This window comes from Lissotriton helveticus, chromosome 2_2 (genome assembly GCF_964261635.1).
Source record: "Lissotriton helveticus chromosome 2_2, aLisHel1.1, whole genome shotgun sequence".
NCBI classification, from domain to species: Eukaryota; Metazoa; Chordata; class Amphibia; order Caudata; family Salamandridae; genus Lissotriton; species Lissotriton helveticus.
The window spans coordinates 371,715,102-371,730,514 of record NC_136060.1 but is presented as its reverse complement, the minus strand read 5'-3'; the positions used below and the strand labels follow the sequence as shown (position 1 = coordinate 371,730,514).

General features: G+C 54.3%; 1 protein-coding gene across 2 annotated transcripts in view; it reads left to right on the top strand.

The window, feature by feature from the left end:
- The window catches only part of HTT (huntingtin), a 1,924,961-nt gene that overhangs the window by 1,651,586 nt on the left and 257,962 nt on the right, over positions 1-15,413 (top strand). The gene's annotated exons all lie outside the window — the stretch shown is intronic.

The following is a 15,413-nucleotide window of genomic DNA, read 5'->3' as shown; positions in this document are numbered from 1 at the left end:
CCGCAGATTCCTTAACGTAGAATTATCCCCAGGCGTGAGACTGGATCCAGAAAACCTTTTGCCACAGCATCCCTGCACGCCGGAGGGGCGGTACCATTCGATTCCGCCCAGGCGTCGTCCGTGTACGTGACATCAGCGAGGTCACATAAGTCCCACCCTATGTCCATTTTTTCCTTTTCCGCGTGCGACGCGGATCCGGTCTCTGTTCGGGCCCACTTTTGTCCCTCATTGTGATATATTTTGGTGGAACAGTGTGCGAATGCCTTTCGGGCTTCAAGACTTGCACGTCGTGTGGGCGTCTTATGATGGCGACGGACCCTCACCTAATTTGCATGTGGTGTTTAGGGGAGGATCACGGCACCACTGATTGTGAGGCGTGCCAACAGTTGAAGCTGAAGTCGCGGCGGGAGCGCCGGATGAAACTACTCTCGGCGCGACTCTCAAGGTCGGCTTCATCCCCTCGATCAGCCTCGGCAGACTGTTTAAGAAACGGCCGTCATCGGCGTCCTCATCCCTCTCCGATGTTGCAAGAGTGTTGCTCCCCAAGCGGGCAGCTTGTCCCCGGGGGCTGATGTTCGGCCTGCCAGGGGCGTTGTCTCTCCGCTGGTGATGCGGCCCCGCGTGTCATCCTCCTATCCACCGTTTCCTGGTGAAGGGGCGTCGATTGTCCAAATGGAGACATATCCAGCGGCTTTGCAGGCCTCACTGGCGTCTCCTCCACCTTCCCCTCCTGGGGTGTCAGCGGATCCCTTGCATTGCGCGGGGCCCTCCGCAGCGTTACGGGCGGCTCCGGCCCCTGCTCCAACTGGTTCGGCTCCAGGCTTGGAGAATGTGGTGCTTTTGGGGTGCGGCCCTTCCGGGGTCCCTTCTTCGGACCACGGAGCTTCTGCCTCGCCGCAAACTCCCACAGGAGTGCCTGTGATGTAGCGGGAGGTCGCTGGGGCACGGGTCGCATTCCCGAGCCCCGCTCGGCCCTTTGGACAGGCTGCAGCCTTGTCCACGGCTGAGCTGACAGTGCCAGCGCCTGCTGGACCGGGCGGCGCCACAGTGGTCGGTGGCCCCTCCTCGTCCCGCTCTGGGTCTTGGCTGGACAGGGACCCCTCGCCCTCCGGGCCCCTCTCGTCCCTCCACGCAGGCGGCTGCCTCATCGAAGGGCGAGTCGGAGGTTACATCGGCCCTGGCGGCGCCGCATGGGTCGGCGGGCCACCTCTGTCACATTCTGGGCCAAGGCTGGGCGAGGGCTTTGTGTCACTCCCCTGGTCCCCCTCGTTCCTCCACGCAGGCGGCTTCCTCGTCAGAGGTGGTGTCGGTGCCGTTCCGGTGCCGCCCCCTGGCCACTTCGGCTCCACTCTGGTCCCCGGCGCGGTGTGGCTTGGAGGAGCCCTATCCGGCGTCTCCTTCGGCGCCGGATGGTGATGACGTCCTGCCTCGGGCGGCGGACTCTTCGGCACCAGACAGGCGTCGAGTCGTGGATTAGTCTTCGGATGCTCCCTCTTTTCCGGAGGTTGGGTGCCTATTGGTGTCATCCTCCCCGGAGACAGGCCGCCGCTTGGTGGCTTTTTCACCGGCGTCATCGAAGGGCGGCTTCACGCCATTCCCGAGGCCAAGGTGTTCGCCGGAGGAGCAACAGGTCCCCCACTCTTCGGTTCCTTCTGACTTCCAGGTCTGGCCTTTGCCCGACCCGCTTGGCTTCGGGGATGGCCGCCTTAGTTTACAGCCGTCGCCCACGGAGGAGCTGCTTTCTCCACCGCGAGGCCCTACGGTGGCGGGTGCGGCCTTCGCTCACGCAGTGTCCACGGCTGTGGGTATCTGATAGAGACTATTAGCCGCAGATTCCTTCACATAGAATTATCCCCAGACGTGAGACTGGATCCGGAAACTTTTTTGCCACAGCATCCCTGCGCACCGGGTCGGGGCGACATCACGCGCCTCCGCCCAGGCGTCGTCCACGTACGTGACGTCAGCGAGGTCACATAAGCCCCACCCCGGGGCGCCTATGCCAGTTTTTCCTTTCCGGTCTTGCTGCAGGCCTGTTTGGGGCCCTTTTTTCTTCACCAATTGTCTTCTTTCTGGTGGAACAATGTGTGAATGCTTTCAGGCTTCAAAACTTGCACGTCGCGTGGGTGTCTGATGTCGGCGACGGACCCTCATCTCATTTGTATGTGGTGTTTGGGAGAGGATCATGGCACCACTGATTGTGAGGCGTGTTGTGAGAAGTTGGCCTGATGTGCAGTGCTCACTATTCTAGTGATCACTATATATCAGTCCAAACAACCCTTATTGATGATTGGTTGTAAGTCAACCTTATAGACCAGCTATCCTAGTAGCATGGATACGAGCAGTCTAAGGCTAAGACTCTAGAGGGCGTGTTAAGCCAGCTGTTTTACCATCACATTACCCCTTGAACACCCAGTGAAAGGACACCACACAAGTGTTATGAAAATAAACAGTGTATTTATTAGAATCACAACAACCCTGTACTCTTTATGAGGACAGGGTGCTAGGCACACAACAAAACTCTTACGAAAATACTTAAGTTAGCACAGTATATACAAATGCCCGAGGGGCACGAAAAACCATATACTCTAAAAGTGGAATGCGAAATTACTAGCAGGTAAGTACAGTATTAATAGGCTTTGGAATCGCTAGGACTTGACTAGGGAATCGTTAGATTACTTATAGGAGACCTAGGGGACTCGGGTGCAGAGTGTGCACTCTCACGCGGGATGCGGGACAAAGTCTATGGAGGCTAGTAAAGGTAAAGTTAGTGTTCACGGGCGAACCCGACCTGGTAGGGAGAAAACGACAGTGGATCCTGACCCTTGGATAGTGAGGCTATGCTGGGACACCGAAGTGCCGAAGTTACCTAGCCCAGGGGCTGCAGCTGCATAGGTCTCAAAAGACGTCGGGAATCCTCGTTGCCGGACCAGGAGCCTGGAAGGAAAGATGCTGGCAGGCGACCAGTGAAGATAGTTCGAGTTGATCCAAGCCTGGATCTCGAAGATAGATGACACCTGAAAGCAGAGGGGACCAAGTTCGTGACTACTAGCCAGTAGTCAGTGGGCACCAGGAGGGCACCGGATGGCAGTCACCTCGACTAGGTGAGTGGGCGACGCTGGCTCTGCAGATCTCACGGACCAGGAGGCGTTGTCGGCGACCAGGATGGAGAGGCGAGCTGTCCCACGATGGATGAAGCTGTCGGCGTCAAAGTTACCCAGGATTGGGCAACAAGCCTTGGCTAATTCAAGCCCACGCGGTGGACTCAAAATGGCGTCTGGAGTGGACCAGGAGGGTCCGGGGTGCTCCTCTTCGGGAAGGGAGCAAGGGCCAGTCTGGAGCAACCAGACCAGCAGCAGTGATGTCGTCGGGCGTCGTTCAGAAGGCCACAAGCCAGCGGGCTAGTAGCCAAACAACGCGGTGAGCAGCAAAAAGCAGAAGGGCCCCACGCAGATCGTGGAGATGCTGGGAGGCTGCACTTCGGTGCTGGAGCTGCTCAGGGTCGGGGCTTCTCGGACCCCAAAGCACTCACCAGGAAATTACTCGGCGGGCTTGCTGTGCAGAAGTCGTGCAGTCTTGCAGATGGCCGGTCCCTTGAGGTCTCGTCGCACCCACGGTTCTCAGCTGGGCTGTAGAGGTGGGTAGAGGTCAGAGGTGCCAGGGAAGCCGGTTACTGTTGAGCTGGGCAGTCGGATTCCGGAGGAAGGACTTGCAGCAGACCGCAGTGTTCTTGCGATGGTGCCTGCGGATGCAGGGTGACTACTCCTTAGCCACAAGGGAGAAATCTTAGGAAGAAGTCTTGAGTTCCTTTCGTAGAAAGTAGTTTCAGGATTCAAAGATGATCTGATTTGGAAGGGGGCCAGTCCCTACCTTTATCTGGGAAAAGGGGGCTGGCACGCGACTAGGTCCTGCCCTATGGGTGGGACCAGGAGGGGGGCACCCACTTCCTTGGCGGGCTTTTCCCCAGCACAGGGTCTGGAGTGTCCCTGGAACTGGTTCAAGCCAGCCTATGCACAGTGAGCACCGGGGTGCCACGTGCAGTCACCTTCCTCTGAAGCCCTGCCTACCTACAATACACAAAATCCTGTCTGGGACGGTGCTGGCACCGCCCCTGGCAGGAAACCCTTTGTCCTTATCTCCTGCTCTGGGAGGACTCCCAGCAGCAGGAGGGCAGACTTGTGTCTCGGTGGCAGCATCCATTTTGTGGATGCTAAGGCTCTGTTGGACTTTAACCGGGGTTAGGGGTTACATACATGTCGCGTCCCTCTAGAAGGGTGGAATGCTAACCCCGTCGCCAGAATTGGCGAGGGGTTAGTATTCCAATTCGTATGACACCTTACTCGACATGTTTTGATAAAGCGATACCAGAGTTGGCATTTAACCGCGAGGATTATAATGCACTTAAGAGTATATGGTATGCGATATCATGGAAACGGCTAAGGGATGGATCCCGAAAGCCGCAGACAGGCTCAGCTCATGCCAGAGCACCATCTCACACGATTCCAAGCACTCTGCCTTCAGGATTGTTAAGGCCTGCCATAGGAGTGACTGATAGGAGATCTGTGTGTCCATTTTAGGGTTAGATATAGGTATACTATATCTAAAGCAAAGGGTGAGTACACCACCTTGCCCCAGCTGTCGTGCAGCCAGTTGTGTCAGTTTAGTTAGTCAATCCAGGGGTGGCACAATACATGCTTCAGCCCCTGGGAGACTTCTGGGTGCACTTCAGCCCTGGGTACAGGGACTTGGAGAGGGCCCAGTGCCAATTCAGTACCTGAGTACAATTTGGATAGAGAGAACAGCTAGGCTGTGGGTCTGATTAGCAGGCCCACAACCAGGGAAAGTCGTAAACCAGTGCAGCAAAAAGCAAAAATCTGGGTGATCATAGGATTGCAGACCCTACTCTCCTACATGACCCCCCCCCCCCAAACTTTGGGACAATAAACTAACCTTGACCAGGTGAGTCTTCTGGCTCTAAGTGGAAATACCTGGAGAGCCCATCAGCATTGCTGTGATCAGTACCAGGTCTATGCTCCACTGTAAAATCCATCCCCTGTAGGGAAATGGACCACCTAAGCAGTTTGGGGTTTTCACCCTTCATCTGATTTAGCCACAAGAGGGGCTTATGGTCTGTCTGAATGGTGAAGTGAGTGCCAAACAAGTAGGCCCTCAGCTTCTTCAGGGCCCAAACCACAGCAAAGGCCTCCCTCTCAATAGCTGACCAATTTTTCTCTCTGGGTGTCAACCTTCTACTAATGAAAGCAATAGGCTGATCATTACCATCAAAATTCAGTTGAGACAGAACAGCCCCCACACCCAACTCAGAAGCATCTGTTTGGACAATGAATGGCTTGGAGTAATCTGGACTCTTTAGGATAGGTGCTGTGCACATGGCCTGCTTTAGGTCATTGAATGCTTTCTGACAGCTTGCTGTCCACTGAACTTTCTTTGGCATCTTTTTGCTTGTCAGGTCATTAAGAGGGGTCACTATGGACCCATAATTTCTGACAAACTTCCTATAGTACCCAGTCAGGCCCAAGAAAGCTCGAAGTTGAGTCTGGGTGGTTGGAGGAGTCCAGTCCTTGATGGCCTGTATCTTACTCTCCAGTGGCTGAACCTGGCCTCCACCTACAAGGTGGCCCAGGTATACAACCTGTGTCTGCCCTATCTGGCACTTTGTGGCCTTGATAGTGAGGCCTGCCTTTTGCAGAGCCTCTAACACTTTCCTCAGGTGGACCAGGTGATCCTCCCAGGTGGAGCTAAAGACAGCAATATCATCAAGATATGCTGCACAGAAGTCATCCAGCCCAGTGAGGACTTGATTCACCAACCTTTGGAAGGTGGCAGGTGCATTTTTCAAACCAAAGGGCATTACCACAAACTGATAATGCCCACCAGGGGTAGAAAATGCTGTCTTTGGTTTGGCCTCCTCAGCTAACCTGATTTGCCAATACCCAGCTGTCAAATCAAATGTACTTAAGAAGTTGGCAGAAGCCAATTTATCTATAAGTTCATCTGCTCTTGGAATTGGGTGGGCATCAGTCTTAGTGACTGCATTGAGGCCTCTGTAGTCTACGCAAAACCTCATCTCTTTCTTACCACCCTGGGTGTGAGGCTTTGGCACTAGAACTACTGGGCTAGCCCAAGGGCTATCTGAGGGCTCAATGACTCCCAGCTCCAACATTTTCTGCACTTCAGTTTTGATGCAGTCTCTAACATGATCAGGCTGTCTGTAGATTTTACTCTTGACAGGCAGACTGTCTCCAGTGTCAACATCATGGGTACACCAATCAGTTTGGCTGGGTGTCAGAGAGAACATATGTCTGAAGGATTGCAGAACTTGCCTGCAATCCTGTTGCTGATGTTCAGTGAGGCTGCCACAAAAGACAACACCATCAACTGATCCATCATCAGGATTCTGAGTGAGCAGGTCTGGGAGAGGGTCACTCTCTTCCTCCTGTCCCTCATCTTTGGCCATGAGCAAGCTCATGTCCTTCCTGTCAACATATGCCTTGAGCCTGTTAACATGGAGCACTCTGAGAGGGCTCCTGGGAGTTCCAAGGTCCACCAAGTAGGTAACCTCTCCCTTTTGCTCAATGATGGTGTGGGGCCCAGACCATTTGCCTTTCAGAGCTGCTGGGGCCACTGGCTCCAGCACCCACACCTTCTGTCCTGGCTGGTACACAGTCAGAACAGCCTTTTGGTCATGCCAAGCTTTTTGAAGTTCTTGGCTGGCCTCAAGGTTTTTAGATGCCTTTTCCATATACTCAGCCATCCTGGAGCGGAGACCAAGTACATAGTCCACTATGTTGGTTGCAGGCTTTTTGAGAGGTCTCTCCCATCCTTCCTTCACCAAACACAGGGGTCCTCTTACAGGATGCCCATACAGAAGCTCAAAAGGGCTGTAGCCAACCCCCTTCTGTGGGACCTCTCTGTAAGCAAACAAGAGGCAGGGGATCAGGACATCCCATCTTCTCCTAAGAGTTTCAGGTAGTCCATGAATCATCCCTTTGAGGGTCCTGTTGAATCTCTCAACAAGCCCATTGCACTGTGGGTGGTAGGGTGTGGTGAACTTGTAGTTCACACCACACTCCTTCCACATTGCAGTCAGATATCCTGACATGAAGTTTGTACCTCTGTCAGAAACGACCTCCTTTGGAAAACCCACTCTGGAGAACACTCCAACTAGGGCTCTTGCCACCACAGGAGCTGTGGTGGTCCTCAGGGGAATAGCTTCAGGATACCTGGTGGCATGGTCCACCACCACCAGTATAAACTTGTGCCCTGATGCTGTCTGGGGTTCCATTGGACCAACAATGTCAATCCCCACTCTTTCAAAGGGAACCCCCACCACAGGTAGTGGTATGAGGGGGGCCTTTGTTGTGCCACCTGACTTACCACTGGCTTGGCAAGTGACACAGGAGCGACAAAACTCCTTGGTATTCTCATTCATATGGGGCCAGTGAAAGTGTGAGACAAGCCTGTCCCAAGTCTTTGTCTGACCTAAGTGACCTGCAAGGGGAATCTCATGGGCCAAGGTGAGAAGGAAACCTCTCAGAGACAAGGGGATGACCAGCCTCCTGGTTGCACCAGGCTTGGGGTCTCTTGACTCAGAGTACAGGAGTCCATCTTCCCAGTATACCCTGTGGGCACCTGTGGCATTCCCTGCAACCTCAGCAGCAGCCTGCTGTCTGAGGGGTTCAAGGGAAGGGCAGTCTAACTGTGCCTTCCCCAGGTCTGCTCTGGAGGGTCCCCCTGAGCCCAGAAACTCAACTTGATCAAGTTCAAGCTCTTTAGGCTCAGTTTCCCTCAGTTCTCTCAGATCAGCCTCCTCAGAGACTTGATCCTCAACCTGGGGCAAGGGGGAAGGCAAAGCCTTAACCCTACTGCTCTTCTTCTTGGAAGGTGTCTGGTCCATAATTTCAGGATCCAGCACCTGTTCAGTGGGGCATTTTCTGGCCTGTGACCTAGTCACAGCAAGCACATGTGCTGGCAAGCCTAACATTTCCATGTGAGTCCTCTGCTCCACTTCTGACCATTGTGATGACTCCAAATCATTGCCCAACAAACAATCAACTGGGAGGTCTGAACTGACTACAACTTTCTTTTGTCCCTTCACTCCACCCCAGGAGAAAGCCACAATTGCCACACTATGACTAGTAGTGACATTGCTGGCATTGGTCACCAGGAAATCAGTACCTGGCATGATCTGTCCAGGGTCCACAAAGTTAGGTGTCACCATGGTGACACTGGCACAAGTGTCCCTATAGGCCTGAGCCATTTTGCCATTTATCAAAGGTGTCTGCCTGTATTTGCCCAAAGTATTGGGACTTATCTCAGGGGACATATCCATATCCCCTGTACAGACAAGGACAGCCTGAGTGAGTGTGCCAACTAAGTTGTCAGACCCCTCAGTACCCAAGGTTAACCCAACTAATGCCTTGGGAGGTACACTACCACTACTGACTGTACTAGGGGGTGCGGTTGCCTTAGGGGCTGTAGTGGCAGGAGTTTGTCCTCCTCTTTTGGTGCACTCACTAAACCAGTGAGATTTACTTTTGCAGTACTGGCACCACCTTTTTGACTGGCCTTCCTGAGTCTTCTTCTTCTGGGAAGCCTGACCCCCACCCTCTTTGGTTTGTTGGGGACCCGGTGAAGACTTCTGGTCATTTTGTTCATTCTTAACATTACCCTTCTGGTCTGCTTTCTTCTGACCACCCTGGTTCTGGTTCTGGTTCTGCTTGATCCTTGTCCTGACCCATTTGTCTGCCTTCTTTCCCAATTCTTGGGGAGAGGTCAGATCTGAATCAACAAGGTGCTGGTGCAGCAACTGGTTCTAACAATTGTTTAAAATTTGTTCTCTCATCATTAGATTATACAATCCTGTGTAATCTTTAACCTTGCTACCCAGCAACCAGGCCTCCAAAGCCTTAGTGGCACAATCCACAAAGTCAGACCAGTCCTGAGACTGAGTTTTCTGGGTGTCTCTGAACAGCAACCTGTACTGCTCAGTGGTTAAACCAAACCCATCAACCAGTGTATTCTTCAGGACCTGGTAATTGTTAGCATCCTCCACTCTTGTAGTGAGGAGCTTATCTCTACCTTTACCATCAAAGGAGAGCCACAGTATAGCTGCCCACTGACTCTGGGGAATGCACTGCACAGTGCAGGCCCTCTCCAGAGCAGCCATCCATTTCTGGATATCATCCCCTTGCTTAAAGGGGGGCACTATTTTAGTCAGGTGTTTAGTATCTAAACCCTTCTCTCTATCTCTTGGGAGATTGCTGCCACCAGTGGGAGCTAGCCCACTCATCTGCTGCTCTCTAGCAAAGGCAAGCTTCTCTTTGGCCAGGGCAAGTTCTTCCCTTTCAATCCTCAGTTCAGCTTGTCTCATCCTAGCTTCATGCTCCATTCTCTGAGGGGAAGTAAATCTCCTCTGTGGAGGATTCCTTCTCCTCTGGGAAGAGGCATTAGAGTGCAGAGATCTATTGGAGTCCCTAGAAAGAGATCTATCTCTCCTAACTCCAAGGTTAGGCCCACTTCGGGTTAGTACTGGGGGTCCCCCAGATCCTAGCCCAAGTAAGTCTAAGTTGGCCCTGGTTAGCCTTCTGACTACCTCAAGACCTTTGTCTACCTCATCCCCAGAGAGTTCCTCCTGATCCTCCTCCTCCTCAACTGCAGTAGCAGTGTTGGGGAGGTCTGGATCCCCAGAGGTTCCCTCTAAGGCTGGCATATTCTCATGTAACTGAGAAATCTTTCTGGCATCATATGTCTCTAAGAGACCTATCAGAAAGGGAATGGTGGGGTTAGACCCCTGCCTCAGTTTCCTGGAGGTACAGACTTGTCTCATCTCCTGAAAACTGAGAGCTGCATATCTTGAAGTGACCTGTGGAGGGTCAACACTGACCAGGGGAGTCTCAGTAGATTCTCCCTGGGTAGACATGCTTTTCTAGTGAGGTGTAAGTGGTGCACTTACCTACACTATGTGTTTGCCTACTGATCCCTTGCTAGAGTTGTAGTTTAGGGTGTGCTAGGCCCTAGGAGCTACAACAGCTGGTTCAGTAGAACTCAGAGTATTCTAAGCTAAGTTATATGTACCTTTAGTACTTATGTGATCTTTCACAAGATATTCTTAGGGCATGTGTGGTAAAACAACAGCAAGCTCAAATCCCAACCGCTGCCCACCAATGTGAGAAGTTGGCCTGATGTGCAGTGCTCACTATTCTAGTGATCACTATATATCAGTCCAAACAACCCTTATTGATGATTGGTTGTAAGTCAACCTTATAGACCAGCTATCCTAGTAGCATGGATACGAGCAGTCTAAGGCTAAGACTCTAGAGGGCGTGTTAAGCCAGCTGTTTTACCATCACATTACCCCTTGAACACCCAGTGAAAGGACACCACACAAGTGTTATGAAAATAAACAGTGTATTTATTAGAATCACAACAACCCTGTACTCTTTATGAGGACAGGGTGCTAGGCACACAACAAAACTCTTACGAAAATACTTAAGTTAGCACAGTATATACAAATGCCCGAGGGGCACGAAAAACCATATACTCTAAAAGTGGAATGCAAAATTACTAGCAGGTAAGTACAGTATTAATAGGCTTTGGAATCGCTAGGACTTGACTAGGGAATCGTTAGATTACTTATAGGAGACCTAGGGGACTCGGGTGCAGAGTGTGCACTCTCACGCGGGATGCGGGACAAAGTCTATGGAGGCTAGTAAAGGTAAAGTTAGTGTTCACGGGCGAACCCGACCTGGTAGGGAGAAAACGACAGTGGATCCTGACCCTTGGATAGTGAGGCTATGCTGGGACACCGAAGTGCCGAAGTTACCTAGCCCAGGGGCTGCAGCTGCATAGGTCTCAAAAGACGTCGGGAATCCTCGTTGCCGGACCAGGAGCCTGGAAGGAAAGATGCTGGCAGGCGACCAGCGAAGATAGTTCGAGTTGATCCAAGCCTGGATCTCGAAGATAGATGACACCTGAAAGCAGAGGGGACCAAGTTCGTGACTACTAGCCAGTAGTCAGTGGGCACCAGGAGGGCACCGGATGGCAGTCACCTCGACTAGGTGAGTGGGCGACGCTGGCTCTGCAGATCTCACGGACCAGGAGGCGTTGTCGGCGACCAGGATGGAGAGGCGAGCTGTCCCACGATGGATGAAGCTGTCGGCGTCGAAGTTACCCAGGATTGGGCAACAAGCCTTGGCTAATTCTCAAAATGGCGTCTGGAGTGGACCAGGAGGGTCCGGGGTGCTCCTCTTCGGGAAGGGAGCAAGGGCCAGTCTGGAGCAACCAGACCAGCAGCAGTGATGTCGTCGGGCGTCGTTCAGAAGGCCACAAGCCAGCGGGCTAGTAGCCAAACAACGCGGTGAGCAGCAAAAAGCAGAAGGGCCCCACGCAGATCGTGGAGATGCTGGGAGGCTGCACTTCGGTGCTGGAGCTGCTCAGGGTCGGGGCTTCTCGGACCCCAAAGCACTCACCAGGAAATTACTCGGCGGGCTTGCTGTGCAGAAGTCGTGCAGTCTTGCAGATGGCCGGTCCCTCGAGGTCTCGTCGCACCCACGGTTCTCAGCTGGGCTGTAGAGGTGGGTAGAGGTCAGAGGTGCCAGGGAAGCAGGTTCTCGTTGAGCTGGGCAGTCGGATTCCAGAGGAAGGACTTGCAGCAGACCGCAGTGTTCTTGCGATGGTGCCTGCGGATGCAGGGTGACTACTCCTTAGCCACAAGGGAGAAATCTTAGGAAGAAGTCTTGAGTTCCTTTCGTAGAAAGTAGTTTCAGGATTCAAAGATGATCTGATTTGGAAGGGGGCCAGTCCCTACCTTTATCTGGGAAAAGGGGGCTGGCACGCGACTAGGTCCTGCCCTATGGGTGGGACCAGGAGGGGGGTGGTTACACCCACTTCCTTGGCGGGCTTTTCCCCAGCACAGGGTCTGGAGTGTCCCTGGAACTGGTTCAAGCCAGCCTATGCACAGTGAGCACCGGGGTGCCACGTGCAGTCACCTTCCTCTGAAGCCCTGCCTACCTACAATACACAAAATCCTGTCTGGGACGGTGCTGGCACCGCCCCTGGCAGGAAACCCTTTGTCCTTATCTCCTGCTCTGGGAGGACTCCCAGCAGCAGGAGGGCAGACTTGTGTCTCGGTGGCAGCATCCATTTTGTGGATGCTAAGGCTCTGTTGGACTTTAACCGGGGTTAGGGGTTACATACATGTCGCGTCCCTCTAGAAGGGTGGAATGCTAACCCCGTCGCCAGAATTGGCGAGGGGTTAGTATTCCAATTCATATGACACCTTACTCGACATGTTTTGATAAAGCGATACCAGAGTTGGCATTTAACCGCGAGGATTATAATGCACTTAAGAGTATATGGTATGCGATATCATGGAAACGGCTAAGGGATGGATCCCGAAAGCCGCAGACAGGCTCAGCTCATGCCAGAGCACCATCTCACACGATTCCAAGCACTCTGCCTTCAGGATTGTTAAGGCCTGCCATAGGAGTGACTGATAGGAGATCTGTGTGTCCATTTTAGGGTTAGATATAGGTATACTATATCTAAAGCAAAGGGTGAGTACACCACCTGCCCCAGCTGTCGTGCAGCCAGTTGTGTCAGTTTAGTTAGTCAATCCAGGGGTGGCACAATACATGCTTCAGCCCCTGGGAGACTTCTGGGTGCACCTCAGCCCTGGGTACAGGGACTTGGAGAGGGCCCAGTGCCAATTCAGTACCTGAGTACAATTTGGATAGAGAGAACAGCTAGGCTGTGGGTCTGATTAGCAGGCCCACAGCCAGGGAAAGTCGTAAACCAGTGCAGCAAAAAGCCAAAATCTGGGTGATCATAGGATTGCAGACCCTACTCTCCTACACGTGTCAACAGTTGAAGCCGAAGTTGCGGCGGGAGCGCCAAATGAAACTTCTATCGGCGCGTCTCTCCAGGTTGACCTCCTCCCCTCGATCAGCTTCGGCAGACGGCTTCGGATACGGCCGTGGTCATCGTCCTCGACCCTTCTCCGATGCCGCGTCGCTACCCGGTGGGTAAGTGTTTGTCCCCGGGGGCTGGTGTTCGGCCTTCCGGGGGCCTGGGCTCTCAACGGGTGATGCGGCCCGCGTGTCGTCCTCCTATCCACCGTTTCCCGGTGAGATGGCGTCGAGAGTCCAGATGGAGACATACGCGGCGGCTTTGTGGGCCTCGCTTGCATCTCCTCCTCCTTTCCCTCCTGAAGCATTGACAGATGCCTTGCCTTGTGCGGGACCCTCCAGGTGCCGCCGCCGGCCCAACTGGTTAGGATCCAGGCTTGGAGGATGTGGTGCTGTTGGGGTACGGCCCCTCCAGGGTCCCTCCTTCAGGCGACGGCGTCTCTGCCTCGCCCCAAACTCCCGCGTGAGTACCTGTGGTGTCACGGGAGGTCACCGGGGCTCAGGTCGCATCCCCGAGCCCCGCTCAGCCCTCTGGGCAGGCGAAGGCCTCGTCCAAGGCTGAGCTGACGCCGCCAATACGCCGGTGTCTGCTTCGGGCAGCGCCACATGGGGTGGGGACTCCTCGTCCCCCTCCGGGCCCTTCTGGTTCCTCCCTGCGTGCCGCTGCCTCGTCAGAGGGCAAGTGGGAGGTTGAGTCGTCCCTGGCGCCACCGCATGGGTCGCCGGACCTTCTCCGCAACATTCTGGCCGAGGCTGGCGAAGGGCTTCGGGTCACTCCCCCGGTCCCTCTCATTCCTCCACGCAGGCGGCTGCCTCAGCGGTGGTCGAGTCAGCGCTGTTCCGGCATTGCCCTTGACCACTTCAGCTCCAGCTCCACTCCGGTCCCCGGCGCGGTGTGACTTGGAGGAGCCCTATCCGGTCTCTCCTTCGGCGCCGAATGGTGATGGCATCATGCCTCAGGGTGCCGACTCTAAGGCTCCACACAGAGGTCGTGCAGCAGATTCGTTTGACGCTCCCTCTTCTCCGGAGGCTGGCTGCATATTGGCATCCTCTTCCCCGGAGACTGGCCGCCGTGTGGCGTCTTTTTCACCGGCGGCGTCGAAGGATGGCTCCCTGCCTTTTCTGAGGCCGAGGTGCTCATCGGAGGAGCGGCAGGTCCCCCATTCTTCAGTACCTTCTGGCTTGCAGGTCTGGCCTTTGCCCGTCCCGTTTGGCTTCGGGAATGGCCGCTTTAGTCTGCAGCCATCATCAACGATGGAATTGCTTTCTTCTCCCCGGGGCCCTACGGAGGCGGGTGCGGCATTCGCTCACACGGTGTCCACGGCTGTGGGCATTCTGCGCATGGGTGACCCGATTGCTCATTTGCTCGAAGCCCTGGAGGTTCTCCTCCAGGGCTCCGGTGGGAGGGAAATCTGGGAGCTTGGAGGCGTCCTGCCTCGGGGGATCCGGTGCCTCAACACCTTCTGCACTGACACCTTCCGGCACCGCGTGACCCGGCCTGCCTCTCCCTCCACCCCTCTGCTGCCAGTCCACTTTTACGGACCGCCTTTCCCTCCCTGCCGCCACTGTTGACTCCGCCCTCCCGGGTGGCCCGTTGGCTGGACTCTTGGGGGCGCAACATGTTCGCCTCGACCAGTGCTGCCCTGAGGGCCCTTAACACCTTGTGTGTATTGGCGAGGGCCTCCTTTTGTTTGTGGGACTCGGCTGAGTCTCTTGGATCCGTGGCTTCCCAGGAGACTGTTCAGGTGGAATTACGGCATCATGCCTTGGATGGCCGGGAGCAAGCAGCGTTTATTCTCCGCTCCGCTATAGACATCTCGGAGGTGCCGGGCCATGGCTTCCTCAGTCGCCCTCCGTCGCCATGCATGGCTTTGGGACGGCGTGTTCCCTGAGAATATATTCGGGAGCGGCTCATTGATCTTCTGTTTGATCAAAGCCTGTTGTTGCATGCCCCGGCTGATTCTGCCATTCAGAGGTTCTTGGCGGGGCGCAGTCCTCCTCCTTCTCCCCCTCCTCAGTAACTGCTGAGTTGAGCTGGGTTTGGGCCTTTTGGATACCCTTGCCTAGATGGTATTTGCTGGTCATTGAGTCCTCCTTGCTGGGACTTTGGCACTGTTGGCTGCTGGACGGCCCTTGCTACCTGTGTGTGTGTGTGTGTGTTTTTGCTGGAATAGTTACACAGACTTGGCCCTGAGATTAGGCCTTCTGTTTTCTTTGGGCTGATGTCAAGCCTTCCACAGGGTTGTTTTACCCCGTGACGCCTTTGCTTTCTCCTCTGCTGCGGAAGATCTTCCAAAGAGGGTTCCCATGTTTTGGGACTTACCGTACCCTATGTGGGGTTGTGGTAGCTGTTATGTAGCTATGCTCTGCCCGGGAGTGCTGGTTGCTTTCGAGTTCCTGTTCTCCATGGCGTTCTGTATGTTGCTGTTGCTTCTTGAGGTTGTGTGCGCGGCCCTTGTAGTAGTAGGTCCGGCCATTTCCTCTCCT